The sequence below is a fragment of the Puma concolor genome, chromosome C2, assembly GCF_028749965.1.
Source record: "Puma concolor isolate L17-30 chromosome C2, mPumCon1.1.hap2, whole genome shotgun sequence".
NCBI lineage: Eukaryota > Metazoa > Chordata > Mammalia > Carnivora > Felidae > Puma > Puma concolor.
The window spans coordinates 106,176,130-106,187,246 of NC_141675.1; the positions used below are offsets into that span (position 1 = coordinate 106,176,130).

General features: G+C 36.7%; 1 long non-coding RNA gene across 1 annotated transcript in view; it reads left to right on the plus strand.

Moving 5' to 3' along the window:
• The window catches only part of LOC147577476 (uncharacterized), a 225,566-nt gene extending 221,100 nt beyond the window's left edge, over positions 1-4,466 (plus strand). Inside the window, exon 7 of the long non-coding RNA XR_015255829.1 lies at positions 4,324-4,466. This is a non-coding gene — a long non-coding RNA (uncharacterized LOC147577476). The remainder of the gene's footprint in view (positions 1-4,323) is intronic.
• Positions 4,467-11,117: the final 6,651 nt, after the last annotated feature.

Here is an 11,117-nt window from a genome sequence, read left to right on the forward strand (position 1 = left end):
TTTTTCCTGAACCATCACTGCTTATTGTATTGTGACTTCGTCAACATTCAGAGTCCCATTTTATATTGACTGTTTTGAAACTCCTGAGTGTCACAGAAGAGAGCTATGGAATAATTACACAATAGTATCCACACAAATGTATCTTTTGTGAATAATGCAAATCACTGTTTTACCTGTTTTAAGGACTAGGCATAATAAGTCCTCAATAGACTTAAAGTGAAAGAAAATTAAAATTTTATTTGTGTCATTATTCAGTCTATCCTTCATTGTAAAGGTTTGTGGAGTTATTGTCATGGCAGAGTGAGCACAAGATATGTGACAATGTTCTTTGGTACTTAGCATTTATTCCTTTTATTCCATCATTCTTCTTTTACATATATTAAAATTTTCATGGTACATATTATTCAAGATAATAGTAGTCATCTCTCAAATATTTATAATAGCTTTACAAACATCTTTTACTATGATGAACACATACTGGGTGCATGCAGGATGCTAATTATGGAGACAAAAAAAAAACTGAGGAGAAGAAAAAAAGAATGAAGGATGAAAGTTTGCAGGAATACACTCCAAGATAAATGGGTCACATATTCATCTGAAATGGGAGTTGAGTTGAAGAGAACAGATAGAAGAACACAAGACAGTAAGAAGGAATTTAGACAAGATAAAAATATCCTCAGTGGCTTCACTCTGATCAATAAACCAAGGATTAAGTTATTTTGCTATTAGGGTGTGTGTAGGAATAGGGGCCTGAAGAAAATTAAAAGGAATCGACATCTCGTTGTGAAGAACTTCATGGCCTTTTCTCATAGGCACATCAGTTCTCCACCTTTCCTGGGGCAGCTGGCACCTAGTCCTGTATTATCTGCTCTTGTTTCAGGCTGCAACTTTCCAATCCTCAAGTTCTTCAAAACAAAAGACAAAGCCTTCTGCTACTTTTAATTTGATGTCTACCTTTTAAAATAATTCTCATTCTATTTCTCTGTTTTCTTGTAATAACTTTTCTGAGCTTGTCATATTATCCTTTTTTCCTGTCCTTCCATTGACTTTTCTTCTCTTCACTTTGTCAGAATCGTAATATCCAGAACATAAAGGAGGGTGGTGAGTGTTTCTCATTTCTGTGAGTGTTCAGGTGTAGGATGTGCCAGGGATCTGGCTGTACTCCAACAATCTACAGATGCCATGGGTGATTCTACTATTATAGATGGGACTGGTCTGCCTTGCATCCCTCAGTGCTAAGTAGTATAGGAGAGAACCAGAACTGGGATATGCAGATGTTGGGGCGAGACAAAGGGCAGATGTGGAGAGTAAAGCAATTAGTACTGTTGAGATCATGGGCCCAGAGATGGGCATGCTATTGTCAGCAGGCATGGTACATCTCCACAAATAAAGCTGAGAGTCAAGGAAGCTGATGCCTGGAACAAGGAGGAAAGAGCAGAGTGGCAGGACTAGCAAGAAAAGGTGAAATAAATGCATAAGATATCGAATCACTGAGACAGGGACTGTGTAATGTGCTTTCACATACATTATCTCATTCTTTTCTTACAACACCCCATAAAGTATACGCTGAGTGTCTTGGGTATGGAATTGTCGAGTTGGGTAGCTTTAACAGTGAAGCTCCCTGGGGCGCCGGGTTGGTTCAGTCTGTTAAGCTTCAGACTGTGGCTCGGGTCATGATCTCTCGGTTTGTGGCTTCCAGCCCCGCGTCGAGCTCTGTGCTGACAGCTCAGAGCCTGGAGCCTGCTTGGGCTTCTGTGTCTCCGCCTCTCTCTGCCCCTCCCATGCTCATGCTCTGTCTCTCTCTGTCTCTCATTAATAAATAAATGTTAAAAAAAAAAATTAACAATAAAGCTCCCAAACTCAGTGGCTGCCTGAGACTAAATGTGAGCAGTGATGATTGAGGACGGTCACATGAAATCTCAGGAGTGGCAGGAGGAGAGGAAGAGGGAAGAGGACAGGTCAGATACAGAGAAAGGCAGAGTAATGCCACATGCGGAAAATTACTGCACTATCATTAAAATAAATGTTTTGAATATATTTACATAATATATCTTTAAAAAGACCAAGCTGCCTGGGGTGCCTGTGTGGCTTATTTTGGTAGGGCATGTGACTCTGATCTCAAGATCATGATTTTGAGCCCCATATTGGGTGTAGAGTTTAATTTAAAAATAAAAACAGATTTTATAGAATAACATAAAATAAAAATAAAAAATAAAATAAAATAAAATAAAATAAAATAAAATAAAATAAAAATACCAAGCTACCTCCTATGGATCTAAATATATAGTGAAACTATATAGCTTTCTCCACTTATAGACTGGCTACTAAACCAAGATGGCCTAATGTTCTTCATTGACTAAACTTTAGACAGATTTCTTCTCAACTATAGGCTCCTTTTCTTAGAGCATTTACTTTATAAAAATTGTAATTATAAATTATTTCTCTGTTCCTGTGAGATAAAATCTCCTCCCAATCTCTTGCTAGCTTTGCAACCCAGGAATGTCTTTCTCAAGTACCTGGGAGGCATCCCTTTGAAATGTCAAAACTAGGAAGGTAGCAGCCATATCTTCCAGTCTCTGTGGGAGGATAGGAGCCTAGCTTCAGGAAGTGCCAGTTAGCAAACACAGACTGTCTAATCATATTGACCAACTTCTCTCCTAACATTCTCTGGTACTTTTCCACTAGCTCACTCCCTTAAAAACCTTCCTGCCTTCTCTTTTAGAGGAGTTGAGTTCAGTCTCTTTCCCTTATTGCAGTAGTCTTGACCTCTCTTGCAAATAGACTTGAATAAGTCTTCCTTACCAATTTAACTCCATCAGGTGCAGTTTTTCTTTGACATTACTAACCCTGGGTGAGTGTCTATTTGTAAGAGTAGGTACACAGTATTCTTCATCTATCAAAACATAAACTTTAATAAAATAAACGGCCCTAGAACTGTAATAATACAGGTATAATACTCTCTAAAGATAAAGGATGGTTGAGGTGATCTTTGAGATCAGTAAATCTTATGACCTTTGAAATTTAACTTCAGATGTGGTAAAATGGAAGTGTTCATTCACCGGTCAAAGAAGCGCTATTTTAGATAGCTATAATATATATTTTAAGAAAAATGTAATCAAGGAAAACATCATTAGGTGAAGTTTAATACTACACACACACACACACACACACACACACACACACACACACACCTTGATTTTTCTTTTCCTAAAGGAATTTTATATAAGCTATAGGAATATTGTACAATAGGCATATAAAATTAAGAAATTGGGAATGAAAGAAAAATAAGAATAAGAAAACACTATGAAACTGGTGGTACACGAAACCATGCCATAAAGCTTACAACGTTACTAAAAGGACATCCATCCCAATTTGGCCTTGAGTTTTCAAGGAACTAACTCAAAAGGAAAAAATGTTCAGTTACAAGATTCCCAAAAGAAAAAAAAAAAGAAAAGAAAACAAATAAGAAATTTTGCTTTGAAAAAACACAAGTTATTTAAATCTGGAAGAAATTTTAACACACATACACCTGCACATGCATGTGTGACAACACAATGAATAATCTCATAGATAGGCAAATCTCAAATGTATTAACTGAACCCTGGACTAAATGCAGAAATCTATTTTTTAAGATTATTTTCTTAGTCTCTTGATACATAGTAGATAAAAAAAAAAAATCCAAAGTTTCATTTCTGTAAAAGTGATCATATAAGGAACAAGATATCTAGTACCTGATTCTCTGAGAGTCTTGTCCAATCTGTAATTTAGCCTTCCTAGAAAAAGAAATACAAATTCTTAAAATTTTGAGTTTACATAAGTAAAAGTTTTCATGTCGATTGGGTTGTAAAGAGTGTAAGATTATATTCTTGGGCAAATTTCTGTGACTGTAGAACATTATGTGCAGGTCAAGATTAAGAGAACGTACTTACTTAACATACTTACATGTCTCTTTAATTTTATTCCATTGTTACATTTTTTAAAAGTTTGGGTTCTCCAGGTGGTTGTTTCTGTTGATTGTCACAGTGATTTGTTTTCTTGTGCAGTTTGTAAACTTTTCTTGTGAATATGGATGTAGCACTTGCTCTCCCATGGTTGTTTAACCTGCTCTGGGTTGTGGGGACACTCCTACGGAGTTTTGCTTTCCGCTGCTGGGAAATGTGCATGTTGCCAGTTTTATATCATGGGGTCTCCATCTGAGTAGTATAACTTCAGATCCAGTATTAGTTGATGGTGTGGGGCTTGGGGCTTGATTTCTTATACAAAACTCTTTCTTCAGACCATGGCTCCTGATGAACAGCTTAGTTTCTTTGCCATTTTCTGTAGCCAATGAGTGAGTCGCCTCATTCCTATTTCATGGATGGTCAGCCCACTGTGGTTCATGCAGAGCTTACACACGACACTCCACTGTGTACCGGTATGAGGCATCATCTACTGACTTAACAGAGGCATTAACATCCAGTCCTACAAGGGTGTGTAAGCTTCAAAACCCTATGTTCTTTTCAGAGTCAGTTCCATTCACCTGTGTAACTTTGACTTATCTGTTTGTTTCTTATGGTAATTTTCCTTTATTTTGTATGGTTATACTTTATGGAGGATTGGTGTTTGCTTGTTGGAGTTGGCTGGGGTTAAGGCGAAGTGGGGTGTGGAGTGGACTTTACACTAAAACTGAATCCACTATTTTGATGGAAAACCCACATCTAAGACTTCACTTCCTCATCATATCTGCATTGAAAGGATTTGTTTTTCGATTATTCAGTGAGATAATACCTGCAAAGCTTTTAGCACAGTGCCTGGTGCATGGAAAGTGCCCAGTAAAGTATTAGCTAGTGCTGTCACTAGCTAACCTACATTTAAATTTTTATACATAAATATAATGTATTAATATGAGTATATTAAACGTACTTTTATACTAACATTATTGTATACCAATATATTATTAACAGCATAATAATTAATAAAAATAAGTATGTAAATATGAAGTATGTACAAAAACATATTTAAACACTTTTGGGACTTACTATGCGCTAGAAACGATTTGAAAAATTTTATAAATATTAACTCAGGTATTCCTTACAACAACCTGTTATCCCTATTTGACAGGTGAGGAAACTGAGGCACAGTGATCCTAAGCAAATTACCCAAAGCTACATAGCTAGTCAGTGGAGAAGCTGTATTTCAACATACGTGATCTGGTTTCAAAGTCAGTTCTCCTACCCATGCTGTGCTTTTTTTAACAGTTTTCTATGCTATTTTTCATCCATAATATTAAGAACCTTCTCCAACAATGTTTTTTATAGTAAGCAATATTTTCTGATAGAGATAAGATATCAGAGTCTATTGAAGCAATTCTTTGTACAAATCAAAACCATGTAACAGAATGCAGAAGAAAGTGTAGGGTGTGCTTCTCTGTTGTAGCTATTCATGCATCCGGATAAAGCTGAAGCAAGATCAATGTGCTAAAAGTGAGATTCTTAGGGGAAAAAAAGGTTTAAACAGACACACTTAACAAAGGACGATATACAAAATCACATGAAAAAGTTTACAGTTGTCAATGGTCACTGTGCCAGTTAACAATTTATTGCCACTCAGCTCCAGATTTCCCCATCAGTATATGCTCTGTGATAATAATAGGGTTCCTTTAAGCATTTTTCCTTAAAATGAGCACAATGTTAACCTTTCTCAATAGAGGGCACTGGAGGAGCATCACAGGAAGGAAGGGCTCCCTTGTAGTTTCCTGGTGCTGCAGGGTGGGTGGCTGATGTGGCTGGAAGGACATCCAGTGTACCTCTGCTACAGTGCAGGCCCAGAGCCCTGGATCCAAGGAAGCCTTGCAGTCTCGGCCAGGATTGATGATTACCTCCCCAAAACCCTCAATAGGGAAACCAGTACCCCAAAAACCTCCTGCTGGCCTAAACATTCTGATTCCCACTGCAGAAACCTGTGTGGTCCCCTGAGACCCAGAGGATTCCACCCTGCTGCTGCTCTCTCTACAGGCCCAACATGTCCTGGGCTGGGGGATCACCACCCCATCTGCAGGCCCCTGGCTTGGAAACAGATAGCCTGCTCCCACCTGCACTGTGGGACACTGCTTTGTGCTGGCCAATTTTACAGGACAGATTTAGCCTGGACAAACCAGGGAATGTTTTACTATCTGGTGGGCTAAACTATACTTTCTTCAACAAGGTATGAACCTCAGCCTTGAGAAGGGAGTTTCTTTCTGACTTTGTCCTTCCTTGGACATTCTCTTTCAGTCCTAGAGTACCACACAACATTTTTATATCTGTTATAGTTATTCTTTTATCATGGGTTGATAATTCTTCATATTGTACTTTGGTTGTTTAACCCACAGTGCGGCTTCTATTTTCTGTTTCGACCTACACTAGTACAATCATTGTCAGTGCAAATTAAAGCCCCAAAGAGATACAATTATATGTATACTTGAATGGCCAAAAAAAAAAAAAAAAAGTATGGATGATACCAAATGTTGGTAAGGATGTAGGGCACCTGGAACTCTAATTCACTGTTGGTGGGAATATAAAATATTACTAGCACTTTGGAAAAAAGCCTCAAGGATTTGTAGAAAATGAACATATACCTATTCTAGGATTCATCGGTTCAACTCAAAGAGAAATAAAAAATATACCCACAGAAAGCCTTGTGTAGTCTGAGAAACTGCACCCATAATAGCCCAAAGCTGAAAACAAATACCCATCAATAGGCACATGGATAAACAGACTACGGTGTAGTCACGATGGAGTACTACTTAGTGATAAAAAGACATAAAACAGTACTTATGTGCAACATTGATGAATCTCATAAAATATACTGAGTGAAAGAAGCATTAAACAACATTTTCATATTATACAATTTTATCTTTATAAGATTCTGGACCGAGTTAACTAATGTTTGGTGGGAAGAAAATAAAACAGTGGCAGTCTCTGAGAGGAGTAGACATTAATTGGGAAGGAGCTTGCAGGAACATTCTGGAAGATATCTACCCCTTGATATATCAAAGTACTAAGGGTAGATCTTTAAAAATGAGAGTTTAGGTTATATAGATTATGCATTTGCCAAAACTTATTGAATTGTATTGTTAAGATTTGTGCATTTCATAGCAGTACATTTAACCTAAATTTTTAAAAAATGTTTATTTATTTATTTATTTTTAAAAAAAAAATTTTTTTTTTCAACGTTTATTTATTTTTGGGACAGAGAGAGACAGAGCATGAACGGGGGAGGGGCAGAGAGAGAGGGAGACACAGAATCGGAAACAGGCTCCAGGCTCTGAGCCATCAGCCCAGAGCCTGACGCGGGGCTCGAACCCATGGACCGCGAGATCGTGACCTGGCTGAAGTCGGACGCTTAACTGACTGCGCCACCCAGGCGCCCCAAATGTTTATTTATTTTTGAAGAGAGAGAGGGAGGGAGAGAGAGAGAGAGATAGAGAGATAGAGAGAATAGCAGGGGAGAGACAAAGAGAGAGGGAGACAGAGGATCCAAAGCAGGCTGTGCACTGACAGCAGAGAGCCCAAGTCAAGGCTTGAACTCACGAATCGTGATATCGTGACCTGAGCCAAGTCAAACACTTAACCAACTGAGCCACCCAGGCACCCCTAACCTAAAAGTGTTTAAAAAATAATGATATATATGCTGCAATGTTTAGGTGAGAAGTATACAGGTACCTGCAACTTATTTTGAAATGCATTCGAATCGATACATCCATGTTTTTCTAAATACATTTCAAAATATAGGTAGATTTATGGATGCATAGAGGGATGGATGGATAAATAGATACATGATAAAGCACATTTAGAAAAGTGTTAATTGTGGAATCTTTAACACAGTGGTTAGGATACAGGTGTTCACTTTAAAACTTTTAAAAAATGTTACTGTATTTTAAAAAATGTTTATAAGAAATAATTGGAAAAGACCTAGAGGTGATCAAAACCATCTTAGATTTTTGTTTCTTAAAACCATTGGAGTCATTCCCTGGCTTGCTATGGTATCAAAGTGCCAGTTTTGTGTAAGTCTTGAGAGCTGAGGCTATATTTTGAGCACATGCAGCCTCATTCATAATATAGGTATTTTTCCAGTGTTAAGACTGAAGAAAACTGACTGGCTTAAATTTACTGTTATAGCACCTCTCCTTTCTTACGGTTTATCCTGGTCTGTGTGACGGCCTGAGTGTTTTTGTTTTATGTGATGAAGGCATGTGTGCTTTTACGAATGTATATATTTGTATTCTGTAATCATTAAAGACTTAGCCTGACTTTAAGCCATACCACAAAGAACTAATCTATAAATGGTTTTCATCTATTGGCTTTTATTTCATACATGTACTTCTTGATTAAGCTGTAAATTCCCCAATGTAGGATCTCTCTTCTGTTTATTTTACACCTCTACCCAGAGAATGTTGTACAGTGCTGTAGACACAGGGGATGTTTAAATGATGATGCTGTCAATTACTTAGATGTTTAAAATCTTTTCTGAAAGATTTTAAGGCCAGGACCCTTACCAAGTAATATTTAGTTCACTCAGAGTCAGTAGTACAACTAAGGTTATGTAGTTTACTCAAATACACAATCTTTGATTTTCAAAAAAAGAAAATGGTATGGGGAAAGTTCCAATAGCTTTTATATTAGGCACTGATTTTATTTTTATACAGGAGAAAAAGATCCAACAACTACTTATGTCCACATTGGACTTAAGGTCCCCCTATACTCCTAACATGTGTATCAGTGAAGATGCCAGTGAAGGACAACGACCCCCAGGGAAACATGTCTTAAATACCAGTAGGCCCTGGACAACTAGTGATCAGATTAGGAAAGAAAAATACATGCCGGCTCATAACCCCAAAGTAATGGTATTCCCTCAAACATACGCTTATCCTTCAAATTGCCAGGGGAAATGCTTAAAATAAAAAAATACGAGGCACTATTATATGTACATATGATAGTTTCAAATCAGCTTTCCAAATAAATAAAAAGAAACAGTTTTACCATTAGGTAAAGACAAAAATGAGAGATCATACAGTTGTTTGAATGTCAATAGGCCATGGATTTATCAGTTCAGTTCTAACTCAAAGACCCCAAAACATGCCTAAAGTACATATCAGAAAAATATCAGTGGCTCACCAAGAGTCATGTTATTATTGCAAGCAACAGGAATCCAGAAGGGTGAGTTTAACTATCTCTGGGGAGCTGTCCCAGAAGCAGGCAGTTCTATACTGAGATTTGCAGACATCACTATTGAGATTAAGGAGGCTGGTGGTTAGAAAACGGGAAATGACCAATGCAGAAGGCAATGGTCCTATGTTGTGTGACATGTGAGGAGAATGTGCTAAAATAACAGAGATATACGAAATCCAACAAGTGGTGGTGGAGGCTGCTAGGGGAAATAAAAACCTGTCAATATTTATTGCTTTTCCAAATATACTATCTAAAAGAGATCCACAGGCCAGTTTTAAGAAACTCAAAGAGACCCATTAATTTTTAACTTAGCCTGAATGAAATAACATATTTACTAAGACTGTAAGTATCTTTTGCTGTCATGACATATTGACCAGAAGACACTATCGTTACTAATTTGATTTTTCAGTTACCATAATCCTGAGAAGATAACCTTGGTAGGAAATACGGGCATTCTAGTCTACTTACAAGGTTTACTTTTAGTTTCAAATTACTTAAATTTCTAGTCCCAAACAGTCTAAGTTTGTACATTCCACGTCTATAATATGAAATTGAGATAACTTTTGGATCAAAGATACTAAATTTTCAGACCTCATAGAGTATTGTAACTGAGCTATAGGTGACATTTACACAATTGTCTTGTGTTTATTTATGAGCATCCCAAACACAAATACCTATTATGTTGCATTTAATCAGATTTATGGAAATTATAAATCATCCCCCCCAGCACATATCTTCACCTAAAACCTTTGTGTGTATGTATATGTACCAATATAGACTAATATAATTTTTAATTGCCTTGCAAGTGAATATATCCTTACCGATTATTTCAAATAATTTCCACCATTGTATAAATCCTGTAGTAAATTTTTTGCCTTGAGTATAACCATAATTTTTAACTAAAAATACCTATCAGCTGAGATAGCATGATGGAGTATTCTTCCGCCAAAGCCTTCTCTATAATTTAAGGTAGTATAGGGTTTGTTAGTTTTCTTCTTTTGTAATTTTCAGTACTCTTATGTGGCAATGGGAAGAATATGATGTTTATTTTATATTAATGATTACATATTTCATTGTTTTCTTTTACATATCAATCACAAGCTAGGCGCCAGAGTTAAGTAGATTTTTATTTTTAGGCTCTGGCCTGATGTATGGCATGTCAGCTAGTTAAAAGGCAGTAATGAAGGCTATTTAGCCCACATTGCTTTAGGAAACAGGTTTAGCACTCCATAAATCCTGTATTTTACCTTATTTATACCACTCACACGTTCAGCCTTTATTCTGTTCATCTACTTGGAGTCTAATTTAATTTACTGAAGAGTGTGCATTACTCACTCAACCTTAATGTGGACTTGATTCAACTATAACTATTGTAAGCTAATTGTGCTGTGTTGGATTTGAAGGTGATAATGATGTGCAGTGACAGGTTTAACAAATTTTCGATTACCACATTCAATTACTTTTGGTGCATCCCACTTATGAGTGAGCCAAACACTTAATTCATTTAAGGTTTTGACAAAGAATATGGGATGAGATGATTCATTAGGGAGACTCCCAGGACAGGTCTTGCACTCTGGATGTTATTAAACAACTCCCTCTGTTGCTTCACAGGTTGATTTTAGAATCTAGTTGTGTAGTAGAAAATGTAGTGCTTATTTGCCACATGTTCCTATCTGGAAACAGATTATCCAGCATGTTGAGATTTGCATTAATCTGTATATCAGCAAATCAATAATAGTGACTTATGAATTCATAAACAAAAATGCAATTACTTTCAAAGATCAGTGATAATGAGCCAATTATTATTTATTTTATAATTGATTTATTTCTAAGTCTACGTTTATCAGTGCTCTTCTATTTAAAAAAATAAGAAGTTTAAAAATAAAGTGAAGATCACCAATTTCAATTACATTTCTGTAATTCTCTGTA